The sequence below is a fragment of the Drosophila rhopaloa genome, unplaced genomic scaffold, assembly GCF_018152115.1.
Source record: "Drosophila rhopaloa isolate 14029-0021.01 unplaced genomic scaffold, ASM1815211v1 contig_4, whole genome shotgun sequence".
Taxonomy (NCBI): domain Eukaryota; kingdom Metazoa; phylum Arthropoda; class Insecta; order Diptera; family Drosophilidae; genus Drosophila; species Drosophila rhopaloa.
In genome coordinates, this window is record NW_025335134.1 from 446,875 (window position 1) to 467,082 (window position 20,208).

A 20,208-nucleotide genomic window follows, 5' to 3' on the forward strand; every position below is an offset into this window, starting at 1 on the left:
CAAATGCCAACACCTCCATATCTGTCAAAAGCACGGCTGCAGAAGCACCATAAGCTGTAACAATATGCAAATTCAACAAGTCTCTTCACTCAGAATCTTAGGGATAACCCTAAACAGTAAATATAAATGGGATACACACATAAAATCACTACTTCCATCACTGCACCAAAAATTGAATATCATTAAATGCCTTTCCAACGCTAAATTCAACTGCAATATACAAACACTACTTCACGTTGCGAAAGCAACAGTCATATCAAAAATAGAGTATGGCTTGTTTCTATACGGACACACTCCCAAAAGCGTGCTAAACAAACTTAAAACACCTTTTAACACTGCAATCCGGCTAGCCCTTGGCGCCTACCGAACCACGCCCATAAATAACTTGCTATACGAAGCCAATATCCTCCCACTAGAACAGAAACGAGACTTCCAAACAGCCAAACTCACAAAAAACCTTATACTTTCCAAAGATACACCAATACACAAACTTGTCAAATATAGAAAACCTAAAAAACACCTATCAATCATAGACCGCACAATACATTTTTGCCAATCATTAAATCTACCCTACAAACCAGTAAAACTACAAAAATACAAACCACCGTGGGATCTCCCGAATCTCATAGATACAACATTTAGAGCGCACAATAAACAAAACACACCACCAGAGACATACAGAAAACTATTCGAACATACCAAAGACAGGCATAAAACACATAAACTTATATTTACGGACGGATCAAAAATTAACTCCACTATATCTTACGCAGTTACAACAGATACTAATATTATTAAATATGGCATACTACCCCCATACTCATCAGTACTTTCTGCAGAAATAATAGCCATCTTAATAGCGATCGGAAAGTTCATGATCTGCTCTGACTCTCTCTCAGCAATTGACGCCATAGCAAACACTAACAACAACAACTTTTATGCGAACAAAATCAGATCATTTCTAACAAAACTAGCCCCAAAAATAAAAATATTATGGATCCCTGGTCATGCAGGCATAGCAGGCAACGAGCTAGCCGACCATACCGCAAAATCCACAAGCAAAATGCCCCTTATTTACACCCCAAACATAAATCTAACAGACATCAACAGACACCTAAAACAAGAATTCCTAACAAGAAACAGACAAAATATAGAACACTGCAATCAATGGTACAAGACTATGAACAAAGACTACTTAAACATCGACAAATACTGCAGATCATTCTATTCCAAATGGAGCAGACTCGATCAAATAAAAATTGTACGCCTTAGGCTAGGCCACACAAAACTTACACACGAGCACTACTTTAATCAAAATCAAACTTCAGTTTGCCCCTTCTGCCAAGGCGACAACACCATATCCCATCTACTAAACTCATGTCCATCACTCCTACCCACCAAACTATCCATCTTCAAAAACACAAACCCAATAAATCTCCTCAACGACCTCAACCAAGATAATTTAGAAAAAATCTTAGCTTTCTTAAAAACCTCAAACCTGTATCACAAAATATAAAACGTAACCAAAAATGTACAGATATTACAAAAATTACCATTTAAGTAACAAAATTACAATGCACAATATGTAAATACACTAATAAATAGATATCATATCATTATCCTAAAAGCCGAAGGCCTTGTTGCCAGCGCTTTACCAACTAAGTTAGTCTAGTTTTGTAAACTTTTCTATCTTTAATAATAAATAAATAAATAAATAAAATTGCATTTCTTTTTTTGAAAAAAATTTGCAAAATGGACTCAAACTTTAATTTTAAAAATTGGTCCAATGTGAAATCAGCTTAAAAATAAAAAATACCATCTCTTAAATACTAATTTTTATCATGGACGCGGTAATATTGGAGGACAATATACATTCATTTTTTTGAAAAAAAGAAAAAGTTATACAACAATATTAACATGATATCTCTCTGGCCCGCAAATGCCTTAAAAAATCAAATATCTTAATTATTTAAAAGCAATTAAAACATGTAATTTAATTGCAAAGAAATATAAATTTTTAGTAAATTTTATTTAAGGTATTGAATATAATTTGCTGGCCCCTCGAATCCCATAAAAACACTTTTCTTTTTTACGAACGTTATAATAGGTTTTTCTCAGACAATTTTATTATCACGTTTACCATTACTCTAATCACTATATTATAAATTTTTTGTGACGATTTGAACGGAAAACAAGGATGAGTCTTTGACAAAAACAGCGATTGAAAATATTTGAATAAATATGATATCAAACAAGAAAGGAAGCAAACTTCTTTCAAGCAAAAAACGAACCTTTTACCTAAAACGGGGCTGATGAAATTGGTGGTTCGCCATTTGTTTGTAAAAATTTTTTAAATGTTGAAAGCTAAATGTTATACAAGTCTCCAACAAAAAGTATTTGATTCTAAACTACTTTATTCAGCCCGACCGAAGGTTTAGCTACCAATATGCATCTGGATCTAGATGCAAATTTTACCTTCGCAAGCGTTGTAAGCTTTACATTGCTGATCCAGCCCTAAACATTAATGGTTTAAGAGGCCGAAATTCAAGTTTGTTTTTGGTGATTTTTTTTAACTGGAAAAAAAAATTCGAATACGTTTATTCCTATTTTTAACTACACTTTTACATTTTTGTATGCCATTTCCGCCGAATTAGTGTAGTTAGAGACTGGTATCCATTGATGATCGCACATCTTGCGGGACACCTAAAGGTCGAAGTTTTGATCTACAATCATTTTTTCTTTCGTTAGTAACATATTTTCTAAGAACATGACCCAAACTCTGGCCAAAAGAGTTGAAAGTTGAATGTTTTGGAGTTGTTAGAACAAAATGTCAAGTTTTTATATCAATTTTGTTCACCTTAATTACATAAAAAAATATATTTTACTTAATTTTGTTTGTTGGCGACCTTTGATGTATGTTTAATTTTTGAGTTTTTCCGGCTCGAGGTCAACAGTTGAAAAATGACTTAAATAAAAGTTTTTAAATTTTATTTTTTATTTTTTCCAATATATTTTGGTTGCACTTCGCCAACATTCGTCAGGGCAACTATAATCAACATAAAAACACATAAAATAACAAAAATTTAGACAATAAACAAGAAAGGAAACCTAACTTCGGGTGGAGCCGAAGTTGATATACCCTTGCAGAATACTCTGTAAATTATATTCTCCAAAATTATTCATATGATGCATTCTTGATACTCATAAAATATCTCAACTTCCCAACTTTACACGTCTGCACCGTCGGACGTGGAGATTAATATTAGTTGTTATTAAGTAAGTGTCTGTAAATGTGAGCGCAATTTTCAACGTCTGTTTTGTAGTTCAGTCTTATGCTTGTGGGTGTGTTTGTTATATGTAACATTTCTATAGTGAAGCGTTTTTTGTAATGTTGTTCTTGTTCCAAAATAGTCGTTTCATCAACATTTGGCGAGTGACCGCTGGTTTTACGGCCCACTGTAAGTGCTGTTTTTTGTATATTAGCTTGGTGTCTTAATTTGAAGTCTGATCTGTGTTGTGATATTCGAGTTTTTAGTTTGGATTTAGTCGTTCCTACATATATACTGTTAAAGTTTATGAAGACCGATAGAAATGTCGCGAATAAACTAACAACAACATTGAAAGAGAGACATGAGAGGAAGTATAGAAAACTACAAAAGGAACGGAATAATACATTCACGAACAACAACAAAACGAACGATTGGATTGTCCACAAAACGAATGTGGAGTTCCCGCCAGACGTGAAAGCACTTCTTGCAAAGGGTCCAAAAAGAAGAATTTCCCTGTCTTCAAGGAATCGGTGCAAACTCTTAACAGGTAAAGAGCAACAAGAAGAGTCACGCACTAAATTCTCTTAACTTATTAAAGATCATATGACGTCGGTTCGGGAAAGTGCAATAGATCGCGCAATACTGGACACATTGGGGCAGACACGAAAATTTTTAAAGGAAAATTACGAAATACTAATTTTAACTTCTGACAAAGGAAACAAGACAGTTGCTATGGACAAAGATACTTACAATCAAAAAATGAATAACATTTTGGAGGAAAGAAACACATATCGGATTTTACGAAAGGATATAACATCGAAACTTCAAACAAGAAACAATGAATTAGCGGAAAATCTATTCACAAAAGGACGTATTTCACGGAGCGAAAGGAATAAGTTAGTCACGACAACGGCATTACCACCACGCATATACGGACTATCCACAAGGAAGGGACTCCATTAAGATATATGCTCAACTATTGGATCACCATCACACGGACTTTGTAAATATATTTCAAACACATTAAAGAACATCACCATAGACTCTAGCTACAACATCAAAAACTCAGTAGAATTTAAAGAAAGAATCAACAACACGTACATCTGTGATGATGAAAAATTAATATCATTTGATGTAGTCTCACTATTTCCCAGCATACCTATAGACCTTGCACTAGACACAATTAGAGAAAATTTGACAAAAATAAAAAAAACATACAAATGTGCCGAAAAAAAATGTTTATGGACATAGTACAATTTTGCATACAACACAACAGATATTTAAAATTTAATGACGATATATACACACAACTAAAAGGAATGCCGATGGGATCCCCTGCTTCACCAATAATTGCAGACATTGTAATGGAAGAGCTATTAGACAACACTTTGAAACAAGAAAGGAAAGCTAAATTCGGACGGAGCCGAAGTTGATATACCCTTGCAGAATATTCTGTAAATTATATTCTTCAAAATTATTAATTTGATGCATTCTTAATACTCATAAAAAGTCCCAATTTCCTAATTTTAAAAACACCAAAGTTATGGCATTTCCAACCGTTAAGTTATATGGCAGCTATAAGATATAGTTGGCCGATCGTTATGAAATTTGGTATGTCGGATTGATTGTCCAAAAATAAAACCCATAGAAAATCCCAACTTCTTAACTTTACAAACACCAAAGTTATGGCACTTCCGATCAATCAGTTATATGGCGGCTATAGGATATAGTCGTTTGATCCTTATGAAATTCAGTAGGTCGGATTAATTGGCCGAAAATAATACTCGTAGAAAATCCCAACTTCCTAACTTTAAAAACACCAAAGTTATGGCTTTTCCGATCGTTCAGTTATATGGCAGCTATATGATATAGTCACCCGATCCGGCTCGTTCCGACTTATATACTACCTGCAATAGAAAGACAACTTTTGGAGAAGTTTCAAGCAGATAGCTTTAAAACTGAGGGACTAGTTTGCGTAGAAACGGACGGACGGACGGACGGACAGACGGACAGACGGACATGGCTAGATCGACTCTCGTGGTGATGCTGATCAAGAATATATATACTTTATAGGGTCGGAAATGTCTCCTTCACTGCGTTGCAAACTTTTGACTGAAATTATAATACCCTCTGCAAGGGTATAAAAACTAGGACACAAACCAAGACGAAGTATGTGGACGATTTATTCGCAATAGTAAAAGAAGACGAAATACAAAACACACTTGACGCTTTAAACTCTTTCAATAAAAATATAAAATTCACACTGGAACAGGAAAAAGATGGAGGACTAGCATATTTGGACTCAATGGTTCATAGACAAGGGAACATTCTAAAACTAAAGTGGTATAAAAGCCAACAGCATCAGGACGAATTATCAACTTTAACTCAAAACACCCTAAAACAATGAATATCAGTACAGCAGTAGGTTGTATACAACGAATGCTAGCCATTTCGGACAACATTTTTCATGAAGAAACCAAAAATGAAATAAGACAAATTTTAAAGGACATTAATTTTTAGAACATTAATTAAAAGACACCAAAACATGGAACAAAAAACAAAATGTAGAGAACCTACACAATACATGTCCGTAACATATGTACCAAGTCTATCAAAACGCCTTAAAAAGTCAGAATTTTACAATAAACAAAAAATAACGATAGCACACAAGCCCAACAATACCCTACGACCAATATTCAACAAGACCAAGTCCAAAATACAAATGTTTGACAAAAACAATGTTGTATATAAAATACCATGCAATGGAGATACAAATGAAAAATATGACAGTATATATGTAGGAACAACTAAATCCAAACTAAAAACTCGAATATCACAACACAGACTAGACTTCAAATGAAGACACCAAGCTAATATACAAAAAACAGCACTTATGGCCCACTGTGAAACCAGCGGTCACTCACCAAATTTTGAAGCAACGACTATTTTGGAACAAGAACAACATTACAAAAAACGCTTTACCATAGAAATGTTACATATAACAAACACACCCACAAGCATAAGACTGAACTACAAAACAGACGTTGAAAATTGCGCTCACATTTACAGACACTTACTTAATAACAACTACTATTAATCTCCACGTCCGACGGTGCAGACGTGTAAAATTATATCTGATGGACGTTGATGCACTACGAGCAGTACAAACAAGTGGCCCAACGACACCAAGAACGTGCTTGTTACGCCCTATTATCAATTTGGGCAAAAAATGCGAGTTCGCGAGGAAAATACATAAATTAAATAAAGACAAGGCACAAGTGAAAATAAAAGGCACAATTAAGAGAAAAGCAAATGAGTTAAAATATTAGTTTTTAGTAACGGGATAGAAGTGGAAATGCAGATTAGATGATAAAGGTTGTTATAAGTATTACATAGAACGCGAAAGGGCTCGTGCAGACAAAAATTTGATGAACATCGTGGCAAACTTAGAGGGATATAATTTCGTGTTAGTCTAACAGGAACATTGAAAGTTAGGCGGTTTACAAGTTCTGCAGAATCAATATCACCTCTTATAAGATTATGCATAAAAATAGTACCAAGCATTTTTCTACGATTTACAAGTGTAGGTAAATTAAGCAACAGTAATCTACTCTGGTAGGAAGGTAGCCTTACGTTTTGATCCCAGTTCAAACTACGAAGGGCAAAAAGAAGAAATTTTTTTTGTACCAACTCAATACGGTCAATGTGCACTTGATATTGTGGACTCCAAACCGACGAACAATATTCCAAAATATTACGGACAAGGGAGGTAAATAATAATTTGGTCGTATAAGGGTCATCAAATTCTTTTGACCAACGCTTTATAAAGCCAAGAACACTCATGGCTTTATTAACAGTGGACATTATGTGGCAGTCAAATTTAAGTTTAGGGTCAAGAAGAACACCTAAATCGTTAACTGAATATATACGGTCGAGTGACGTATTTTCAAGAAAATAACTAATAAACGTAGGAGTACCCCTATAAAAAGTCATGACGTTGCATTTAAGGTAGTTCAACTTTAAAAGGTTGTACTCACACCATTCATGAAAACAATCAATATCTGACTGTAAGTTAAATCCCGACGCTATATCATTATATGATAAACAAAGCTTAACATCATCAGCATACATTAGAACACGAGAATGTGTTATGATAGAGGGAAGATCGTTGATAAACAAAGTAAACAGCAAAGGGCCCAGATGACTTCCCTGAGGGATGTAGGTGTAATAATTTTTAAAGCTTTGTTTTATATTGTCTAAATTTATGTTATTTTATGTGTTTTTATGTTGATTATAGTTGCCCTGAAGACGGTTGTCGAAGTGCAACCGAAATATATTGAAAAAAATAAAATTTAAAAACTTTTATTTAAAACATTTTTCAACTGTTGACCTCGAGCCGGAAAAACTCAAAAATATTTTACCTAATAATATCATTCCAGAGTTTGGTTTTAGTTTGTACTTAAATAAAGAATATTCACACATATTTTCAGATTCGTCAAAAGCTAGTATTCGTCAATTCTCGCAAGTTAAAAAAAAATTTTTCGAGGACTATTTTTGGAAGGAAAGAAAAATTTGATTGAAACGAAACTTTCAGTTTTTTATACCCTTGAAGAGGGTATTATAATTTTGGTCAGAAGTTTGTAACGCAGTGAAGGAGACGTTTCCGACCCCATACAGAATATATATTCTTGATCAGGGTCAATAGGGGAGTCGATATTGCCATGCCTGTCTGTCGGTCTATCCGTCTATTTCAATACCGTTTGCGAGCTCAGTTTAAAACTAGCGATCTGAAACTTTCACAGTCATCCTAAAACATGTGTACGCAGATCAAGTTTGAAAATCACCCCGATCGGACGTCTATATTCCCATAGGAACAATAGGGTGCAATCGGTCAAAATGATGTTTTCAGAATATTTCGCGCAGTGTATAAGCTATTGGCATACCTTGATCAGGGTAAAATCGCTTGCCAATCGGACGTCTATATCTTATAGCTTCCGTAGGAAAAATTGTTAAAGGCTGCGAAAATATCCCTTTTTATACCCTTGCAGAGGGTATTATAATTTTGGTCAAAAGTGTGCAACGCAGTGAAGGAGACATCTCCGACCCTATAAAGTATATATATTCTTGATCAGGATCACCTCCTGAGTTGATATAGCCATGTCCGTCTGTCCGTCTGTCCGTCTGTCCGTCTGTCTGTCCGTCTGTCTGTTTCTACGCGAACTAGTCTCTCAGTTTTAAAGATATCGAATTGAAACTTTGCACACACCCTTCTTTCCTTTGCACGCAGTATATAAGTCGGAACGGCCGGGATCGGCCGACTATATCCTATAGCTGCCATATAACTGATTGATCGGAAATGCCATAACTCTGCTGTTTGTTAGGTTAGGAAGTTGGGACTTTCTATGGGTTTTATATTTGGCCAATCAATCGACGTACCAAATTTCATAGGATCGGCCGACTATATCTTATAGTGCCATATAACTGATTGATCGAAATGCCTAACTTTGGTGTTTGTAAGTTGGAAGTTGATTTTCTGGGTTTTATATTTGGCCAATCAATCCGACGTACCAATTTCTAGATCGGCCGACTATATCTTATAGTGCCATATAACTGATTGTCAAATGCATAACTTTGGTGTTTGTAAGTTGAGTTGATTTTATGGGTTTTATATTTGGCCAATCAACGACGTACCAAATTTCATAGGATCGGCCGACTATATCTTATGCTGCCATATAACTGATTGATCGGAAATGCCATAATTTGTGTTTGTAAGTTGGTTATTTTCTATGGGTTTTATATTTGGCCAATCAATCAGACGTACCAAATTTCATAAGGATCGGCCGACTATATCTTATAGCTGCCATATAACTGATTGATCGGAAATGCCATAACTTTGGTGTTTGTTAAGTTAGGAAGTTGGGATTTTCTATGGGTTTTATTTTTGCCTAATCAATCCGACATATCAAATTTCATAAGGATCGGCCGACTATATTCTATAACTGCCATATAACTGAACGATTGGAAATGCCATAACTTTAGTGTTTTTAAAGTTAGGAAATTGGGATTTTTTATGAGTATTAAGAATGCATTATGAATGATTTTGGAGAATATAATTTGCAGAATATTCTGCAAGGGTATTTCAACTTCGGCTCCGCCCGAAGTTAGCTTTCCTTTCTTGTTTTCTATTTTTTTGTATGACATTTTTGCAGTATAAAAGCTATTGACATGAAACTATGCAAATCTATTTTATTTATGTATACCTTATTTCTTTCGCTACTTTTTCAATTTCGGCAAGGTCTGCAAGGGTATTAAAACTTCGGCTTGCCGAAGTTAGCTTCCGTCCTCAAAAAGCCGTATCCAAGAATGCAGTGGACTTAACCCTTAACTTTTCGCATTTAAAATTTTGGTTGTTTAAAAATCCACTGGAGTTGCTCCTCAAATTGGACATTTTTGGGTGATCTAGTGTCAGTCAAGGCGTTAAACACTTTGCTGTTAGGTACAACTGGAAGTTGATATAAACCAACTTTCCGTTATTTAAAGTAACTTTGCATGTTTTCAAAAATTGAATCTGTGTCTTAATATGGGTATTTTCTGCAATGATATAACCCCTTGTCTCTTTAATAAAATCCAACTTTAAGGGTCGACATCGATTGGGGCGTTCTATTGTTCAATATAATGTTCGCCGACGCATTGACAAATCTTAACGGAGTTACGGTCGTCGCAAAAATGCTGGAGTCCGCTTCCAAAAGCTGTTCATTAGAATATTTCTGATTGTAGTTTAATCAATTAGATCAGTTATCAAATTAGATCAGTTATCAGAAAATCTGTATTTTGCTCCATTATAATGCTAGTAAGGACCTCTACCTCTTCTCGTAAAATAATAAGTCGAAGAGCTGTATGATTTGATAAATTTTGTAAAGACACTTCCGCTTATGTATCAGACACTACAATATCAACAGGCCGACAGTCCTGTTTTCTCAGCTGCCTCTTTGTAGGAAGGATACACATTGCAATGCTTACTGTTGTACTGTTCCCTTATGGCACAATATTGATCCTTTGTGAGGCTTTGATCCAAAATCAAAGCTAAAGCATCATTTGGGGAAATTATATTTGAGGTGGTGTAGCTATGTTATGAGGCATATAACCCCCATAATCCACTAATTGTGAAACCTTAGCGGAAAAATCGGAATTCTTAGAAGTCCCTGGTTGCATACATACCACTACGGATTGTTCGGATACCGAATCTTTTTTAGATGGTGATCCTAGCAACATTTGAGGTTTTGCTGCAATCAGCTGCTGATTCGCGGAAGTGCTCTGCTGTCCCTTTAATTGAGAATGCGGGTGTTCTACTTAGGGGACTCCTCTCACAGCTTATGGCTATTAAACTACGAGTCCAGCATAGAGAGAAGATCATAAGCTCGTCGAAAACTATCTCTAGCAACGCCGAAACAGCTCCATCAAGCCAAGATTTCTTACAAACATACCATAACTTTAATTAAGAAAATAATGGTGATAACCTAAAGTTGATAAGCCCATTCTGTTCAGCTCCTTAAAGTGTTCAAAGAAATTTCGCAAGCTCTTTGTCAGAACCATTGTCCTAAATATTTCAACTGCCACTTAGACAAAATTATATATATTCAATCTGGAAGGAATCCTTAATCTTAACACTTCATAAAAAAGGTAGTAGGTGACACATTCTGAACATCTGATATTAACCTCTCAGTTAAAATATCAATGCGAGTTACTTATGTCCCCATCCGAGCATTGCTTTATGAAGGGCCGGATCACAAGAACAAACCTCTTTGAATTTACGTCTTATACAGTTTTTACAGATTTTTGTAAGGCTTTCGATTCAATTGACCACTATCTGCTATTAAAAAAGCTAGTTTTGTTATGTTTTCCTATTCGCTTAGTCAAATTAATTGAACATTTTTTGTCAAATCGCACTTAAAAAGTATTATATAACAGTTCTCCTTCCAAAAATGACCTCGCCATCTACGGAGTTTCGCAAGGTAGTCTTTTCGTTATATTCATAATCGATTTTCCTGCAGTACAAGAGTCAACTATTCTGATGTATGCCGACGATGACAAATTTGTATGCACTTAAAAAGCAGGGACTCGCAAATCCGTTTTCAAAATTATTTATATAAACTACAATCTTGGTTCGTTAGTAATGACTTATACTTAAACCACTCCAAATCCAGCTTCAAAGTATTTCGCACAAAACTAATTTAGGCGTTCTATTTACCCATAATTTAAATTTTGCCAATCATATAAGGATTATAGTGGGATGGCCAAAGGGGTATTAGCGTTATCAAACGTTGGCCTAAAGAGTTTGACGACCATTACACCCCTAAGCTTCTTTGTTTCACTTGTTCCACTTTTACTCGAGTATTAACTACTGCGGCTTCTAGACGTGCCAACTTTGCAGGACCGTAGAACATACAATGTCGATATGTTCATACTTAAACTTATCAATACCCAAGTTGACCCTAGTTCCTTGTTAGAGTAATATTACTTTCTCCGTTCCTCTAAGATTTACTAGACGATCCCATGAAATATCCCTGGTAATAAGCAGGTCTTATTTCGACTCACACGACCCGTTTCACATTTGTATTTGGCATCACTAACAAAATATAATTGCATTTCTTTTTTTGAAAAAAATTTGCAAAATGGACTCAAATTTTTCATTTTAAAAATTGGTCCAATGTGAAATCAGCTTAAAAATAAAAAATACCATCTCTTAAATACTAATTTTTACCATGGACGCGGTAATATTGGAGGACAATATACATTCATTTTTTTGAAAAAAAGAAAAAGTTATACAACAATATTAACATGATATCTCTCTGGCCCGCAAATGCCTTAAAAAGCAAATATCTTAATTATTTAAAAGCAATTAAAACATGTAATTTAATTGCAAAGAAATATACATTTTTAGCAAATTTTATTTAAGGTATTGAATATAATTTGCTGGCCCCTCGAATCCCCTAAAAACACTTTTCTTTTTTACGAACGTTATAATAGGTTTTTCTCAGACAATTTTATATTCACGTTTACCATTACTCTAATCACTATATTATAAATTTTTTGTGACGATTTGAACGGAAAACAAGGATGAGTCTTTGACAAAAACAGCGATTGAAAATATTTGAATAAATATGATATCAAACAAGAAAGGAAGCAAACTTATTTAAAGCAAAAAACGAACCTTTTACCTAAAACGGGGCTGATGAAATTGGTGGTTCGCCATTTGTTTGTAAAAATTTTTTAAATGTTGAAAGCTAAATGTTATACAAGTCTCCAACAAAAAGTATTTGATTCTAAACTACTTTATTTAACTACCAATATGCATCTGGATCTAGATGCAAATTTTACCTTCGCAAGCGTTGTAAGCTTTACATTGCTGATCCAGCCCTAAGCATTAATGGTTTAAGAGGCCGAAATTCAAGTTTGTTTTTGGTGATTTTTTTTAACTGAGAAAAAAAAATTCGAATACGTTTATTCCTATTGTTAACTACACTTTTACATTTTTGTATGCCATTTCCGCCGAATTAGTGTAGTTAGAGACTGGTATCCATTGATGATCGCACATCTTGCGGGACACCTAAAGGTCGAAGTTTTGATCTACAATCATTTTTTCTTTCGTTAGTAACATATTTTCTCAGAACATGACCCAAACTCTGGCCAAAAGAGTTGAAAGTTGAATGTTTTGGAGGTGTTAGAACAAAATGTCAATTTTGTTCACCTTAATTACATAAAAAAATATATTTGAAAAGTTTAATACTGTTTTGTATTAACAAACGCGAAACTTGTGGTTGCAGGGAAAAATTTATTTTTGGCAACGAAGCGACGAAAGGGAGTTTGCTTAAGGGGGTACATACCTTTTTCATTTTCGAAAAATCGAAAATTTTTTTTGCTTTATCTTAATGAACAACTTCTTGAGAACATTTCCCCAAATTTTCATAGAGATTTGAGCAGTAGAAAAAAAGTTACAGCGCTCCTAGCCGCGCGCCTCGTCCCCGCCCAAACCCAAACTTAAAACTTTAAACGCGAATATCTCAAAATGGTGTCTTTTGAAAAATGACTTTGCGGTGATATGGTTTGGCGAAAAACTACTGAACCGATTCTCTTCAAATTTTTTTTTGAATGTTCGTAATGAATTTTATTAGTACTTGAACGATCGTTTTTTCATGTAAAAATTTTTATTTCGCCGAAATAGATAGTTTTGTAAGAATTTAAGCGTCCAGGAACGTAATTTTTTGCATAAAACGTTCCCGTATGCGCATTCCCGTATTTTTATACCCTTGCAGAGGGTATTATAATTTTGGTCAAAAGTGTGCAACGCAGTGAAGGAGACATCTCCGACCCTATAAAGTATATATATTCTTGATCAGGATCACCTCCTGAGTTGATATAGCCATGTCCGTCTGTCCGTCTGTCTGTCCGTCTGTCTGTCCGTCTGTCTGTCCGTCTGTCTGTCCGTCTGTCTGTTTCTACGCAAACTAGTCTCTCAGTTTTAAAGCTATCGAATTGAAACTTTGCACACACCCTTTCCTTTGCACGCAGTATATATGTCGGAACGGCCGGGATCGGCCGACTATATCATATAGCTGCCATATAACTGATTGATCGGAAATGCCATAACTTTTGTGTTTGTAAAGTTAGAAAGTTGGGATTTTCTATGGGTTTTATATTTGGCCAATCAATCCGACCTACCAAATTTCATAAGGATCGGCCGACTATATCCTATAGCTGCCATATAACTGATTGATCGGAAATGCCATAACTTTGGTGTTTGTAAAGTTAGGAAGTTGGGATTTCCTATGGGTTTTATATTTGGCCAATCAATCCGACCAACCAAATTTCATAAGGATCGGCCGACTATATCCTATAGCTGCCATATAACTGAACGATTGGTGTTTTTAAAGTTAGGAAGTTGGGATTTTTTATGAGTATTAAGAATGCATCATATGAATAATTTTTGAGAATATAATTTACAGAGTATTCTGCAAGGGTATATCAACTTCGGCTCCGCCCGAAGTTAGCTTGCCTTTCTTGTTTCGGTATCAGTTGACCCGTTCGTCCTGGGGAATTATCACCGCAAGGCTCTTTGAAAAAAAGGGGTTTAAGGGAAAACAGCCACACCTTAAAAACTATTAAATATTTTTTTTTAAATTTTTTGCATAAACATTGTTAACAATCTAAACTTTCAGAAAATATAATCATTCATTTAATAAAAACAATAGTTACATTCATAAAAAAATCCAAACTTTCCTATTTTTTTCGACAAAAAAAGGAACTTTTTTTTTTTAAGCAATATATGCAATTTTTGAATTATGTAAACTGGTTTCCCTTTCTAATGTTGGATTTTGTTCGTCTTGGATCTCTATCAGAGTTCCCGTACCGATGTACTTTAGCTGAGTAAGATTTTTGTACAGATTTTATTCAGAGAATCAAAGATATTAAGGGTTAAAGACAAGGCATACTTTTATTTGATCAACTGCAAAAGAGCTTTAAGATATAGTCGCCGGCTATATATAAATCCAGATCAACTTGATATGCACATGCAAAGCTGTTGGCACCCTACAAGTGATAATATAATGCAGAATGAACAACAGTTAAATGTCTTAAATCATGTAATTAAACAAATATGGAAGCAACCTTCGGCAAGCCGAAGTTTATACACCCTTGCAGTTAAACCAAAAAGAATAAAATAGACTGCAGCGTCTGAACCACTTCCCGCTGCAGCGACGACAACGACAAAGCTCCGACGTTGGCAGAGGCAGCGACAAAGTTATTTGGTATAAATATGGCAATTTCTGTAAACATAATTTAGTTCCAATTTTTGTGCAAATAAATACGGACCAAGTGTCCTAAAATTTATATTTTTTTAAATACTGAAGTCACTCGTGTTTAACTGGCGCCCAACGTTTAAGGGTCCTGTCCGCGGAAATATCCTTGGTATCGAATCAAAGGAACACTCGTAAGAGCACCCCATAGGCTGCCCGGGTTCCACCGATCCGAAAAATAAGTCGCGACTCCAAAAATCACCTGCAAGTGCACCCCATAGGCTGCCCTGGTAACACCGGAAAAAAGGCGCACCTAAGGAAAGGCAACACTGCTGGACGACCCGCCAAGAAAAGGACTCACTTACATCAGACTGCAGGCGATCGCCGTAGACAACTGGACGGGAGTGTCAGGAAAAGGTACCCCAGTAGCAAGGAGCAAAAAGGACTACTACCAACTGACCGGTTCAGGATGCATTTTATTTAACTGTAAGCTAACTTTTAATTACAAACAACAAACCAAATAAGAAATCACAAAAGTGAAACATACCTAAAAGAAATCTTTTTAAACAAAAGCTAAAAAGCTAAAAGGAACACACAAAACAAATCATATCTAAAATCTAAAAAATTATTAATTTAAGAATTTATATTTTACATACAACCCTACACATACAAAAAATATTTTATTACAATGGCTAATCCTAATAATTTGATCAGGCCCGCGATGCTACCCAATAGTGGGGTACAAGCCCCTGAAATATACCAAGTCCCAGCAAACTTAGTTAATATGCAAGCCCAAATACAAGAAATAGTAGAGAGAATCCTAAATCAAAAATTAAATCCAGATTCAGTGCCGCTACTAATATCAACCTATACTGCTAATGCAAATAATATGAATGAATTTGACAGAGTCCCAGACATAGTAAAAAGCCTCAGGGAATTTTCTGGCCAAGCAGGAGAATTCAGCTCTTGGAGAAAGAGCGTAGAGAGAATAATAAAAATATATATTAATTAACAGAAGGATCCCCCAGGTACTATTCAATTTTAAATGTTATTAGAAACAAAATAGTAGGTAATGCAGACTCAGTTCTAGAATCATATAACACACCACTAAACTGGACAGCAATCTCCAAATGTTTAACAGCCCACTACGCTGATAAACGAGACGTTAGGACATTAGAATATCAGATGACTTCGTTAGTACAGGGTAATCAAACCACAGCAGATTTCTACCAACAGGTCTATACTCACTTATCACTCATCTTGAACAAAATTTCATGCATGGAAATGGGAAGAGAATCAATCGATCTTTTTGCCAAATCTTACAGAGACAAGGCGCTTGATACTTTTATTAGAGGCCTTAACGGCGACTTGCCTAGACTGCTAGGTACCAAAGAGCCGGCAGATCTTCCATCTGCACTTCAACTTTGCGAAAGACTAGAAAATCAAAGTTTCAGAACCAATTACGCCAATAATAATCAAAACAATTCAAGAAAATTTGAAGGCCCTTCTATAGGACCTGCCTTACCAAAAAAATTCGCACAGCAACCATTCAACGCAGCTAGACAACCATTTATCCCACATTTAGCTCACGTTCCACAGACCCCGAAAATGACACTCTATTTTCCACAGCAGCAAATGCAATTCAGTAGACACCAACTGAGTGAGTAGTAGTCAGTGAGTGTAGACGTGTTTCCAATTACCTCCTGAGTTTTTCCAATTAAAAAAACAAAGTGAACAGCGTGATCCCCATAGGAGGCGGTACGTACCAGGGTGGGTCTGTGCGTTGAGTACACCATATTTTAGCGTTTAGATCAGTTAAAACTGGTGCTCCACCGAGGTTAGAGGGGAGAGGGGTCACCAAGACTCTGTTTTCTCCCGCTCTCTTCCCACTGGGAAAACAAAAACAAAGTTTTCCCGCGGGCGATCTGCGCGTTTTCCTTTTTTGGCAACTGGACAAACAGCTGATCACTCCGATAGTGCTGGAAAGCGCTCAAACGACAGCCAGAATCGGAAACAGAAACCAGCCGCTACTATCAGCTAGGAAAAATTGCATAATTCTAGGCCGAGCTCAACCAGTAGATATCCAACTCGTAGCAGTCAGCTTCTGAAAGGGTCGAAGCGTTGAGTTCAAAAGGCCGATCTTCTACACTAGTCTAGATAGGGGAATTAGGGGCAGCAAGTCAAGGATCCGACAAATTCCAACCCCCCCGCTTAGGCGGTGCCCCAGCAAACGGGGCTCTGGGGACCGAAAAGGGGCGGTATAACCCCCATCGTTGAAAGTCTAGGAGAAATCTGAGACCAGCGAGGGAACCCCTGTCGCGGACGGTGAAAGACCAATGGAGCAGGCAAACCCCTTCGCAAAAAGCACAGCGATGGCCAGATAGCCAACGGTGCAGGCGCAGCATAAGGTTGAACAGCAGCCAAAACAAGCGGAGGCAATCACGTCCCTGGAGGACATTATTGCGAAAATAGGCCTCGCCGTGAATGGCCTCTCCCTCATGTTTAAGGACCACAGGGTCGTCAAACAGCCGATGCGCGATCTCCTAACAGAGCTGGTAGAGCTGCATAAAACGGCAGTGGCCTCCATCAAGCAGGAGGAAGCCACAGGAAAGGAGTGCAGGGAAAGTGCCACGCAAACCACACCGAGAGCCGAACAGCGTGACAAGCTGTGTGGAAAAGAAAGGATAGTAGCGACACCAAAAAGGGCAAGGGAGCCAGCAGCAGGCCAAAAATGTACGCCACCAATGAAGAGGGTACATCGGGAACGGATACATGAGAAGCGACACGAAGTTTTCCAGCAAGTAGCCGACAGAAACCCTAAGGGAAATTCCAAAAGGCAGCTCAGGGCCAGACCAGACGCCATCGTGGTTGCAAGAGTCGGGGAGATTACCTACGCGGAACTTCTCAAGGCCATTAAAGGAGACTCCACGTTAAAACACGTCAGTGGGGACGTTCAGACCATCCGTAAGACGGCCAAGGGAGATCTTTTGCTGCAGCTGAAGAAGTCTCCAGACCACAGCGCGGAGGAGGTTAAAAAGGCAGTCGGAAACGCTCTCGGGGTTAAAGCAGTTGTAAGGGCCCTGACCGAGCAAACCAGGACTTAGACGAAGTCACAACCAAGGAGGAGATAGTGGAGGCTCTAAACAGTAAACTAGGCGATATCCCTCTTTCGGAGGAGGCCGTAAAGTCGCTGAGAGCCACCAGAAACGGCCTGCAGTTAGCCACACTAATGTTGCCAACACCCACAGCGAACAAGCTGGTAAACTTGGGGAAAATAAGGATTGGATGGGTGATCTGCCGGATTAAACCCATTTTTTCGCCAAAACGCTGCTATAAGTGTCTCGCGTTCGGCCATATCTCGTCGAACTGCACGGAAAAAACGGATTTGCGCGGAGCATGTTTCAAGTGTGGTGGAAAAGACCACGAGGCCAGAACCTGCAATAGGGACCCACATTGCCTACTCTGCGCCCAGAAAAGAGATCTTCCAACAAACCACGCGTTTGAGGCGTTCGAGGCGGTAAAATCTCAACAAAGATGCTAAGGGTCATGCAGCTAAACCTCAACCACTGCAGGGTGGCCCAGGACCTTCTCACCCAAACAATTTCCGAGCTCAAAATAGACCTGGCAATTCTGAGCGAACCCTATAAAGCAATTAGATCCAACACGTGGGTCACGGATCAATTGGGAAAAGCAGCAATCTGGACATGTGGGCAACCGGCCCAACATCTAGCATGCGTGAAAGCATCAAAAGGCTACGTAAGGGCGAAGCTAAAAGACCTTTGGATTTTTAGCTGCTACTTTCCACCCAGCTGGACACTAGAGGAGTTTAGCGAGACGATAGACAGCCTGGCAATCGACATAAGAGCACACTCGCCTGCGATTGTTCCCGGGGACTTCAATGCGTGGTCAACGGAGTGGGAGTCAGCCTCAACAAACGCCAGAGGAAGAGTGGTCACTGAGACGTTCGCATCGCTGGACGTTCTCCTACAAAACAGGGGTTCTACCCCTACATTTAGAAGAGCGGGAGCGCAGTCCATAATCGACCTCACCTACTTAAGCGCAAGCTTGGCGGCGACGGCGACCTGGGAAATTAGCGAGACCTACACGGCGAGCGACCATAGTGCAATTATAAGCACCATCCGCATGAGAAGAACCGCCACATCGACAATTACTCGAGGACACTACAAAGAAAATACGCTCGACATACCAGCATTTAGAGCGGCCCTGGAAGGGATGGAATTAGCGGAAAACGAACGGGCATTGATGGCAAAGGTCAAGGAAGCCTGCGACGCCAGCATGCAGCGCAGTAAAAGCTTCAAGGGGCGCAAGCCAGTCTACTGGTGGAACCAAGCGATCGAGGAGGCACGCCGCGAATGCATAAGCGCTAGGAGAGCCTACCATAGGGCCCGCGGAACCGAAGCCTTCCATATACTCAGGGAAGTTTTCACCCAAAAGAGGAAGATCCTAAAGCGGAAAATAAAAAGCAGCAAAAGGCGGTGCTTCCTGCAACTCTGCGATGAAGCAGAAAACGACTTGTGGGGAAAGGCCTACAAGGTGGTAATGAAAAAAACCAACGCCGTTAAAAACGTGACCCCAACAGGCTCCGAGAAACTGGGAGAGATTATAAGGCACCTTTTGCCAGCGCAGGAAACGAGGCAAGCGGAAGCGTTCGGTGTCCCGGACCACCAGATACCGCCGGTTACCCTACAGGAGCTGGTCAACATAGCCCAGAAGGTACCAAACAACAAGGCACCAGGGCCAGATGGGATCCCAAATCGGGCACTCAAACTTGCCATCAGCATGTACCCGAGCACCTTTGCCAGTGCATACACTAAGTGCCTGGCCCAAGCCTGCTTCCCAGAACGGTGGAAACAGCAAAAGCTGGTGCTTATTCCAAAGCCAGGAAAAGACAAGGATGAACCGTCGGCTTATAGGCCCATTTGCCTTCTAGACACGGCCGGCAAAATATTGGAAAGTATTGTCAGTGCAAGACTCGGAGAGGCAATAGAGGTTGCCGGAGGGCTCTCAGAAAGTCAGTATGGCTTTAGAAAGGCTCGCTCAACCCTAGATGCACTAGAAGCCGTGGACCGCATAGCCAGGCAGGCCATAGAAGGCAAAAGGTGGCTGGGAGGAAACAAACAATACTG

The 20,208-nt window shown here is 38.1% G+C and overlaps 1 protein-coding gene across 2 annotated transcripts in view; it reads left to right on the top strand.

Annotated features, from left to right (window-relative positions):
* Positions 1 to 20,208, top strand: part of LOC108038995 (protein argonaute-3) — a 555,323-nt gene that overhangs the window by 334,843 nt on the left and 200,272 nt on the right. The gene's annotated exons all lie outside the window — the stretch shown is intronic.